This window comes from Macaca thibetana, chromosome 6 (genome assembly GCF_024542745.1).
Source record: "Macaca thibetana thibetana isolate TM-01 chromosome 6, ASM2454274v1, whole genome shotgun sequence".
In the NCBI taxonomy this organism is placed as follows: domain Eukaryota; kingdom Metazoa; phylum Chordata; class Mammalia; order Primates; family Cercopithecidae; genus Macaca; species Macaca thibetana.
The window spans coordinates 158531564-158543510 of NC_065583.1; the positions used below are offsets into that span (position 1 = coordinate 158531564).

At 37.5% G+C, this 11947-nt stretch overlaps 1 long non-coding RNA gene across 1 annotated transcript; it reads left to right on the top strand.

Annotated features, from left to right (window-relative positions):
• The first annotated feature begins 1059 nt into the window (after positions 1 to 1059).
• Positions 1060 to 4632, top strand: LOC126957485 (uncharacterized). Its single transcript, XR_007726787.1, has 3 exons — positions 1060 to 1144; positions 4088 to 4241; positions 4595 to 4632. It is a non-coding gene; the product is annotated as an uncharacterized LOC126957485 (long non-coding RNA).
• Positions 4633 to 11947: the final 7315 nt, after the last annotated feature.

Here is an 11947-nt window from a genome sequence, read left to right on the forward strand (position 1 = left end):
TAGCTAGTACAATGGAGAAACTGCAAATTTATTATTTTTTTAATTTCAATTAATCTTAACTTAAATTTCAATAGTCACAAGCAGCTAAGACTATTCCCTTGGACCACACAACCTGTGCTGTGCACTGTGTAAGGATCTAAACTGTTGGCTGAAGATGGTTGAGCAGGAAAGGATAGAAAAGTTAAAAAATTTGATGACACTACCCTGTTTCCCTATCATTTAGGAAAATATAATGAAATAAAATTAACCAATCACTCATGTAATAAAGTCAGTTCACCGACCCTTTCCATTGTCACCTGAGAAGAAGTGGGGCTGGTTTTCTTTATAGTAATATATAAACTGATTAAGTTTTCAGTCTAAACATTGCTCATTCTCTGTATATTTTTTTCACCAGCATAAAAGTGAAGGGGGAAAAAACACATTTCATGTGAGTCAATTTCTATGGTGTAAGCCTAAGGGAGAGTCCCATGGAATTCCATCTTCAATTACCTAGCTAAATGCCAGCGAGGCTTTCCAAATTCATTCTCTTATCCCATTGAATGCTGAACAATTTGAAGACATAGATGTTATACGGCGAGTTGCACAATAAAGGAAATGATTAAAAGCTACAATCTTATTTCTCCAGAAATAAGAGCATATTGGAAAGGAGAATGAGAATGAAAATGGGATGTGGCCAGTTTTTCTGTGCCCTCGACCATCCTTAATTCTAACACTGATTTCTCCCTTTACTTCCTATGGAGCTTATTCAAATTTTATTAAATTTGATTCTGTCTCTCTCACCAGGAGTTGGGCTCTCAGAGGAAAGAGCCTTTGTTTTCCTTTTTTCTTTTTTTTTTTTTTTTGTGTGTGTGTGTTACTTCTGGCCCTTAACTGTATACCTCTACTTTTTTTTTTTTTTTTCCATTAGCAGAGAAGGTGAAGGGATTAGGAGAATTGAGATGTCATAAATGGGAATTCCTCTATTATAAAAGTCATGTGTCAATAACGACCTCATAATAGTGACAATGCAATTACTCCACTGACAGCTATGGATGTGTAGGAATTACTGCCAGAGTCTTGCAAGAAATCCATTCTAGGTACTAAATATCAGCAACTGTATTGCTGTGATAAGAAACACTGTGGCACATCAAGAGTGACTGTACAGGTATCTTTAGTTATTTTTAAAAATTGTACTCTGCAGCTCTATTACTTGCATTTATTTAAAAAATCTTTTTGAAATGATATTGTGTTTTTCACTCATCTGCTTCCTGTTTCCTTCTGGTGGTCAAAATCTGTACTCAATTCCCACGGACCATATGCCAAGACTACTCCCCCATTTCTATCACATAATTTTTTTCTTTTTTCTCATCCACTTCCCTATAAATAATCACTTCTGTTGATAACTCATTTATGGTTCAAAATGGGTACAGATTGGACTTGATGATTACTTCACATTTTCGCGATTATTTCTCACACTTTCACTAATAGTTTCATTGATCATTTTGTCTTTATCCTTTCTTCAATCATACATATCCGAGAAACGCTGAATTTTAGAACTTATGTGGATTTAGAGATCCACTGGTTACACTTTTTTTATTTTTATTTTTTTTGAGACGGAGTCTCACTCTGTCACCCAGGCTGGAGTGCAGTGGCACGGTCTCGGCTTACTGCAAGCTCTGCCTCCTGTGTTCACGCCTTTCTCCTGCCTCAGGCTCCGGAGTAGCTGGGACCACAGGTTCCTGCCACCAAACCCGGCTAATTTTTTGTATTTTTAGTAGAGACGGGGTTTCACTGTGTTAGCCAGGATGGTCTCGATCTCCTGACCTCTTGACCCACCCGCCTCGACCTCCCAAAGTGCTGGGATTACATGCGTGAGCCACCACGCCCAGCCCTGGGTTAACTACTTCTTAAGCAAGAATTAATCAGCCTCCTGAAAATTTAAAAAAAAAAAAAAAAATTTATTTATGAAAGAATATTGATCAGTGACGGTCCAGTTGACTAAAACCACACCAGCTATTTGAATGGAGGGAATTCATCTGAGGAATCATTACCTAAAAATAAAACGTAAAAGGTAAATGTTAAGTATCATTTTATCATGGAAGAAGCAAGTACAGAAAATAACCGCAACCCCTAGTGCTCAGAAGAAAAAGAAACAATGGCATAAACTTAGGAACTTAAGGGAGGGGCTCACGGACAGGAAGTCCAGGAGAGGCAGATAGAAAGGGATAACTTTCTTCATTTTTATTGGCAAAGCCAAACAGGAAGTCAGTTGCAAAACAGAATGCAGTGGTCTGAGTTCCAGCTCCACAATGGCCAAGCACAGTGGAGAAGGTTGGGCTTCAAGTTGACAGACAATGGCTTAATAATTGCCACAGAGTTTCTACATTTTTATAGGGAGACCATCCATAGCTTTAGTTTCTCAAAGGAATGTGTGACCCTGAAATCATTAAGAATCATTGGGTAGCAGAAAAAAATAAAAAGAACCTCATGCTAGCAAGCTGGGGTCCTTCCCACTACTTTCCACTGTTTCTTCCATTCCTTGGTTAGTTACACTCCTATTAACAAGAAGGTATCTTAATGTAAATTTCAAAACATCATCATCCTCAGAACACATTAGGTGTAGGATGTGGTAACCAAAAATAAGAAAGAAGAAAAAACTTTATTCACAACCTATGTCCACAAGGAAATCCATACGATTTCCAAAACCAAATCATTATTTTTATTATAATAAAGTCTACAATTTGTCTTTTGTAGTCAAGCATTATTCTTCAGTTTTAAAAAAACATATAAAAATGTATTGGACCTACAGATGATTTAACAACGGCTTGGCATACTGGAATACATTTTAAATTAGTAATTTAAAAATCCTCTGATTTTTTTCCTGCCTGTTAATACCTGTAAATATTCCTATGGAATGCTTGTTGTTATTCATGCATATATAGCCACTTGGGTATGTTGTAAAGAGAAAATTCAAGGAAAGAGTCTAGGTTAGAAGTGTTCGAAGTTTTCATCATGATCATTATATTAATATCCAAGACGGTTTAGCAACCTTGAACTTTTTTTTTTTTTTTTTTTTTTTTTTTTTTTTTTTTTTTTTTGTGCAGTGGCCGGATCTCAGCTCACTGCAAGCTCCGCCTCCCAGGTTCACGCCATTCTCCTGGCTCAGCCTCCCGCGTAGCTGGGACTACAGGCGCCCGCCACCTCGCCCGGCTAGTTTTTTGTATGTTTTAGTAGAGAGGGCGTTTCACCATGTTAGCCAGGATGGTCTCGATCTCCTGACCTCGTGATCCACCCGTCTCGGCCTCCCAAAGTGCTGGGATTACAGGCTTGAGCCACCGCGCCCGGCCGCAACCTTGAACTTAATATTCAAAAAGAGTTCAATAAATAACGTGTAATAAATTCATACTTGACATTCAAATGGAACTAATATAGTATGAGTGTTAAACAAACCTTTCTAGAGATAGAGATGCTCAGTAAGTTGGATGTGCTGTTATGTTTTGGAATCGGCCCATCGTAGGCAGATGCTGAGAGTTCTGGGAATAGGGTTGCCATTAAGGAGAGAGCTGGCAATAGTTAGAAAGTCTATTTGGTCTCAAGCAAATGGATGCTTTATCATAGCTTCTCTAGTCCCAAGGTAGGAACTGCAGAAGAAAGAGGAACTCAAGCAGAAGTGCTGTCACATTGACCAAAATAACTAAAAGGAGATTAAAGCAAAAGTACACTTGGCTCCTACTTAGTCGTCCAAGGCACTGGATATGGATTTTACCATAGTGAGATTCACTATCCACTGCTGGTGAGAAAGGGGCTTCTAATACATCATTACACCTGGTTTGTGATTTAGATTGAGCTGCAGGTAGCATTAAACAGAATTGAAGGAAGAAGGGACCAATGGTCATAGCATGAGATCCATGGAAAAATAACAGCTAGAATGGTAGATAGATCCAAATATAAAATGCAGCATCTCATTAAATGAAAAGTAAAACACTCTAGTGACGAGAATTAGAGTATTGCTTAGTTTGTTGCATAAGGTAAACTCTGAAACATTCCTTCACCTCAAAGGCAGAATAATTCCACATGGACGTCATTTTATATGTTCTTCATATTATAGATACAAAGCACATGTACTATACATGCGAGTTTGCCATGGCAATCTCAATCCCAAGATTATGAAGAACCCCAGGGAAGGGCGTACGCTTCCTTCATCTTGGAATCCTCATTACCTGGCACCAAGCCTGGCACACAGGACGCATCCATACAGTCGGGTGAGTTTGTTGAATTTCAATGTGTTTTCAAAACAGATTCAATTGAATCAAACAAGCAAAAATGTCCACTTGATCCCATTCAATTCTCATTACTCTGAGACAACAGATCCAGCTTATCAAACGCTCTATTTTAAGATCTAAAAGGACCTGAAAAGCATCTATTTTACCGGTTCTTGAAATTCTAAGTTCTGTCTTCACCCATATGCATGTATACATACAGATACAGATATAAAGTAAATGTATATACACACATATTTACATTTACAGACATATATATTTATATTTAATTTGCATTTCTGGTGAATTATTTTTCTTAAATTTTCAATGATTTGTTTTATTCATTTGTTTAACAGATAAGCCTTGTGCTCAAATTCATGTTTAAGATGGCACAAAAGGTTCAAAAAGAGGCAATAATTTTCATTAGGCTTTAAGGAAATATCATAATGGCAACAGTTAGTACAGGCTATTTTATTTCATTCTCAAGCCAGAATATGGTACATCTCTTTAAACTCAGTACCCATTTGTGGATGCTGTTGACAACAGTGTTACTGAGGATCCAATAAATAGATAGTAACATACCAATAAAAATGTTACTTTGAAAGTAGAAGACCAAATACATTGAGAACAAAAATAAAAATATATGTAAATAATAGTTACAGGCTTAACATTTACTTAAAGGTTTTTGTTAAAAAAAAAAACTTAATTTTATAAAGGAACTAGAAATTTAAAGTACCAATTAATCATTCTTATTGAAAATGCTATTCCCAACAAGCCACATTATGAGCCACTGTTTGGATAACAAATATTCATTCATACAGAAAATATTGATTGATAATCTAGCAAACAATTCATTCAATTCTAAGCATAAAGTGGTAAGCAAGACAGGCAGGGTCCCTGTACTCACTGAATTTACCTTTTAACGGGGAAAATATGTAACAAATAAATCAGCTTTACATGAATTAAGCTTTACATGAATTAAGTTCTGAAAATTATAAGAAAATTAACAGAATGCTATAATTCCAAACACAAGTTTATATAATTTAGGCTCAGGGATCAGCAAAAAAATCTAAGATAGGAAATAATTTGTGAGTATTTGGGAAGCCTGGGTGTGTTGGAAGCTTAGAGGAAAACATGAGAGATGCTATGAAGTGGGGATGAAATGAGCTCAAACAGAGCCTTGTGGGCACTGGAATGGGCTTTGGACTTCATTCTAAAGGGAAACAAATAGAAACTTCTAAGCAAGAGCATGATATAATGTGATGGATGTTTACAAATAGGATTGTAGACATTTTTTGGAAACTAGATTATAGGAGAACAAAGATAAAACTAAGGAGACCACACAGAAGCCTATCTCAGAAGTCTGGGTAAAAAGTAATTTGTCTTTCAATAATGTTCTGGCAGTGGAGATAGAAGTTATTAGTGGAACTGAGATTAGCCAGGTGATAGTGGCACACACCTGTAATCCCAGTTACTTGTGAGGCTGAGGCAGGAGAATCGCTTGAACCCGGGAGGCGGAGGTTGTAGTTAGTACAGTCAAGATCACACCACTGCACTCCAGCCTGGGTGACAGAGTGAGACCCTGTCCCTGCACCCCTTCCCACAAAAAAAAACACCTAATAAATGGTTAATTTAGCATGGAGTTACAAAGAAAATGAGTAATCAAGGATAATTTCTGATTATTAACAAGAGCTGGGTGAGATGGTGAATACAGTGAAACATATAGGTTTAAATGTTAGAAGATAAGATAGAGATATTACGTAAGAAGTAGGACATAAAAAATCAGGGGTGTCAAAGTCTGGAATGAGATAAACACTTACAATGTTTAAGCACATAGAAGATTGGGCAAGAGGATAGATATAAAAAGGATGTGATCCTAAACCTGGTCCTAGCGATTCCAAGACCTAGAAACCAAGTCATGCAAGATGCTCCATCACAGGAACTTGAGAAGAGAGAAGGTCATTGAATTGTAGTTAAAGCAAGGAACTATGGTGTTAGAGGATCCTGAGGAATAGAAGGTTTTAAGAAAAATAAAGGTTGAGATGAGGGGTGAATAGTCACAGCATGTGACGACAAAGTAGTGTCATTGGAATTGGAACCATTGGGATCAAATGACCTTTACAAGAACAGTTTTGGCAGGGCAACGAGGAGAGGCTGAACCTTGAGTGTTGAAGAATGGATATGAGATGCAAAAGTGGGGAGAGGAGTGTAAGCAGCTTTCTGGAGGATATTTTTGGTGTATAGAAAGTAAAATTGTGCAGGAGACAGAGAAGAGTGCAGGGTAGGGAAAGGGACACCGACTCCGTGTTCAACACAAAGCTCCCTAGTGAGGACACTGCGTGTAGCTCACATTCCAACCCCAGGCTATAGTTTTCAATATTTGTTCATATTGTTCTTTACAAGACCCCAAATATTGTGCCAGGTACTTTTCTGCTTCTCTGCCTCCTTTATCTTCTGGTAAAGGCTTATTCTGGCTCTGCATCTTAAAATACTATTTCATCTCCTAACCGCCTGTACTACTCCCAAACTCAACTCTCATCTCCTGTGCACCATGAAGGCTTCCCTGGGATTCCAATCAGTCATGAACTGATGGGAAATAATTGGTGAGTATTTGGGAAGCCTGGGTGTGTTGGAAGCTTAGAGGAAAACATGAGAGATGCTATGAAGTGGGGATGGAATGAGCTCAAACAGAGCCTGGTAGGCACTGGAATGGGCTTTGGACTTCATTCTAAAGGAAAACAAATAGAAACTTCTAAGCAGGAGCATGATATAATGTGATGGATGTTTAAAAATAGGACTGTAGACATTTTTTGGAGAAAATGTTCATGAACTGATTGGAATAACCAATGAACTCTCAACTATTCACTGCTTGCACCTCCTGGAAGTTAAGGTCTCAGAGAGAGAACTGTGCTCACAATTCCAGGAATGTCCAAATTCTACACTGCCCAAAACTTCTCTCTTTCTCTTTCTCCTTTAGTTGAGAGAGAAAGAAGATTGAGATATTTATTATACTCAAGAAAAATTGTATAAAAGATCAAAATACTGCATTATATCTCATTTCAGGGCCTCAAAGAAACTTTGTAAGAGAATACTCCTTAAGTTCAAGAATAAACAGGGCCTCCTCTTCCCCTAAATTGAGACTACCTTACTCAGGATTTTCTGAGGTACGCAGAGGGAAAGAAAGAGACGGCGAAAGGGAGAGAAAGAAAAAGACACACACACACAGAGAACACAAAAAAGAGTGAACCAGCTTTAGAGAATCCTGACTTTTTTTTAATCACCCCAAAGAGGTGGAAAATAGAACAAGAGACATTTCCTAGGTATCTTTAAGACATGGGAGCAGAAAATGTGAGATGGTATTTGCAGCCAAAAATACAAGTAGGAGAATAGAGTTTATGTACTTTGGAGCTCAGATTTTGATTACTTCTACTAGTAATCTCTGCCAAATCCATTTCTCCATCTCTAACGAAGAACATTAGCAAGTTTTCCTCTCTTAGTAAATGGCCAAGCCAAGATGGGTCTGCAGTAAAAGAAGAAAGAAACCCCCATCCCCATTCCTCTTTCTTGGCGACGTCCTCAATCTGCACCAACAGTCCTTATGGCAATTCATGTCTAATGTACTTTAATGTTCCATGTGTTTCTCTTTTCCTAAATATGATATAAACTTATCATAAGAAAAAAATACTAGATGCCTGCCTGTATAAGCACTTTTGTGTATTTTTATTTCTTTAGCACTATGTAAGTGAACATCAGTGCAATCCGTCAACATAGTTAAAAGATACAAATTATTACATGCTTGAAAACAAGAAATAGTTTCCAGTATAGTACTGGATGATTTATACTACACTGAGTTTAAAGATCATACCTCTAGATTACATATCTCTTAGTCAAAGATCATACCTCTAGACTGCAATTATTTCCCTGGAACTACTTGAGAAGCAAGTTTTTTAGCATCCTCTACTTCCATGAGCTAGTAACTCAGGCAGTGCATGGATTGAGGGATGAATTGAAATGCTCCCTCAAGTAGGTTGGATCTCCTGAGATAAATTATATATATAAAGGTGAGCTATTCTAATATATTTTCTTCACAGTGTTCATCATCTCTTTCTGGGTAAATTTATCTACATGAATTAAGATTAGATGATTAAGAACTGTGGTTATAGCATATCAACCGGTTGAACACCCTAAAATAAAATTTAGAAAAGCGTTTTCCAAATTGTAATTTCTAGGGATATTAGGTAGTCCATTAAGAAAATAAAAATAAAAAGGCTGTACATAAAAAATCACCCACCCGTGCTAGCAGACTTACAATGTACATTAGTATAGCACATGATCTGAGAAGAAATTGTTAGAAATGTTGACTTGGGAAAATCTCTTGGCCAGGTGTCGTGGCTCACACCTGTAATCCCAGCACTCTGGGAGGCTGAGAAGGGAGTGTTGTTTGAGCCCAGGAGTTTGAGACCAGCCTGGGAAACATGGGAGACCCTGTCTCTACAGATAATTTAAGAAAATAGTTAGGCATGGGGGTACACACCTGTGGTCCCAGCTACTCTGGAGGCTGAGGAAGGGGAGGATTGACTGAGCCTGGGAGGTCAAGGCTGCGGTGAGCTGAGATTGCACTACTGTACTCCAGACTGAGTGACAGAGTAAGACCCTGTCTAAAAAAAAAAAAAATCTCCACTGATAATCCCACTGATATTTAGATGGGGTCTTCTCGTCATTTCTAACTTTTCTTTGTCAATATTGTTCTCTTCATCTGGTCCAACTTCTCTCCCTCTCTGTATTTCTCAGGAGGAGTAAGTCTGTATCAGTGGCCTAACACCATATTCCTCTGCCAGAGAGGGTGATTCTCCAGGAGAGCTGTCCTCCCTGCGGCATTCCACAGCAGCAACCTCCACACGACTCACCTACTTCTACCTCGTTGCTTGGCCATCTGACCATCAGACCTCCATTTTTGTCATGGCACTGGAAGAAGAAAACATAGAAAATTGCTTTGGAACTTTCAACTGCCTTATCTTGAAAGAGACACATACATCTCTTCTTCTCACTTTTTCTGGAAAGAATTAGTCCTGTGGCCCTGCCTAACTTCAAGGAGACTGAAGTTTTCCTCCTTTGGCCAGGAAAAGAAAGTGAACCAGATATCGGTGAGGATTAGAAATGTTTACTGCCATCTACAAATCTTGCCCGTGTTTCCATGATTAAGTTGCCAATATATGCAACTAACTAATTTATTCCAGAAGCATCCTTGTCATGAATGAGTTTTGAGCTAGTGCTAGAAATGATTATATCATTTCTGCTCTGACTGGGTATAAAACTCTCAGCACTCACAATCCTACTCATTTTAGTTACTGCCTGAAGTACAAGTCTCTCCATTCGTCTACCATCTCTACTAATGTTATCCTATTTTTGTAACATCACTACTAATGTTATCCTATTTCGTAGTTACCCCCAGATCAAAGCAAATCTTCCACTTTTTAGAACCAGGTGAAATTGTAGCTAGGTCTGAAGTCAGAGGCCCTGATTTTGAATCCTGGCATCAATATTTACTAGATATGTAACCATGGGAAAATTATTCAATATTTCCATGCTATGAGTTCCTCATTTATAAAATTGAGACAATTTAGCATCTGCCTTATGGAGTGATTATAAGAATTAAATAAGAAAATATATGTAGATATTAACGATATTAGGAAGGGTGTTATATTTTAAGCCCTAAGATAGTTCTTCCATCTTCATATGTTAACCAAAAACTGGTATCACTCTATGAAGCTTGGATTTTTGTTTTTGTTTTTTTTTTCATGTCCCTTTGTACCACGAGGACAAAAAGTTTGTAGAGTGTTCTTGCTCTTAGTTCCCTCATCTAAACAATATTTTCTTCCTCTTCTTCCTCTAAAGAAAAAAAAAGTCTTGAAAGAGTCATATGCTTTCAAGAATACTACTCTTCTCTAATCCTTCTGTTTACCAACATCTTTGTCACTTTTCTTACATTAAAGACTAACTTGTGACTCCTAATACTTCCTGGGTGACTCTTTATCATGTACCTCTTCTCAGTCCTGTACCTCTGGATGTCAAATGACTTTTACTTTCATTCAGCCTCAAATTCTGTTCCCATATTTATACCATAGAGATTTATATGCCTTAACTTGGAATATTTCATTCCTCTGCTGTCACCTCTGGTCTTTCTGATTCACATTTATATGTATCTACATATTAGCAATGCTTTCACTTTACCAAGACACCCAATCCATTGATCATACCACTTTTTAAAAAATGTCAATAGCCTCATCCTATCTTCATGTTTCTCCTTGCCCAGGTTATATTTCATGCTCAAATATTACAATTGAGCCCTTGAAGAATCCTTAAATCCCTTACCTCCCTTTTCCTCCTTTATACCCAAGTAAAAAACAATCCTAGATGAGACCAAATATCCTCCTTTTTCGTTGCTACATGAAAGCATCTACACATTTCTAAAGGAAATCATACAACTGACTGAGCAGTTTCACTTGAAATCCTTGATGAAAAACATCACAAGGGCTTCAACATTTCTTGGAAATGGTTTGTTAGCTTTTTAAACTATTATCATTTTCCTATTCTCCTTTAAAATGATGCATCTACCACCACCATCCCCTACAGACACATTCAGTTAACAACCTTATCTAGTCCCAATGCCCCCAATTACAATAGCACGTGTCCCTTCTCTGAAGTTTGGTCAATATTTATGGGGTACAGTGTGACTTTTTATACATATATACATTGTATAATTATATCAGGGTAATTAGTATATCCATCACCTTAAACACTTATAATTTCTTTGTAGTGAAAACATTCAAAAACTATCCCTTGTAGATATTTTGAAGTTTACAATATGTTATTGTTGGCTATAGGCCAACAACTCTGCAACAGATGAATTTTTAAAATGTAATATGTGTACACAATACAATGCCATTTAGCCATAAAACAGTGAAACTGTGTCACTTTCAACCACATGGATGAAGCTAGAAGACATTATGTTAAGTTAAATAAGCCAGGCACAGAAGAACAAGTACTGCAGGCACAGAAGAACAAGTACTACATGATTTCAGGTAAATGTAGAATCTAAAAATGTTGACCATTGACCTCATAGGAGTAGAGAGAAGAATGCTGGTTACTAGAGGTTGGGGAGAGTACGGCTTACAGAAGATTGGGAGAGATTGATCAATAGGTACAAAGTTACAGGTAGATAAGAGAAATAAGTTCTGGTGTTCCATTTATGTTTTTGACTCCTAATTGTAATACCCGACCTAGCCATTTCAATAATATTTGGATTAATATGCCCAACAGCCCTTTTGCCATCTCTACCAAACTGTCTTATAGATATTTCAATTTTATTATGTTCAAAACAGACTTTTAATTTCCCCACAAAATCCTGAGAATATCCCATTTTCCTCACCTGAGTTGTACTATGTGACTATCCAGAGATTCTCAAGTCAGAAGCCTTGGAGCCTTCTTGTTCTTCTCCTTCCCTTACTCCAACATTTCATCTATCAGCAAGCCTGATTGAATCTTTCTGAATGATATTTCCTGAATCTCCCTGCATTTCCCTAGATTCACTGTCACTTTCCCAGCTCAAAATTTCATCTCTTCCCAGCCCGGCAATAACATTATTTGTGTGCATTGTTTTATTCTCACACCTCTTCTAATCTATTTTCTTCCCAATATCGGAATGCTGT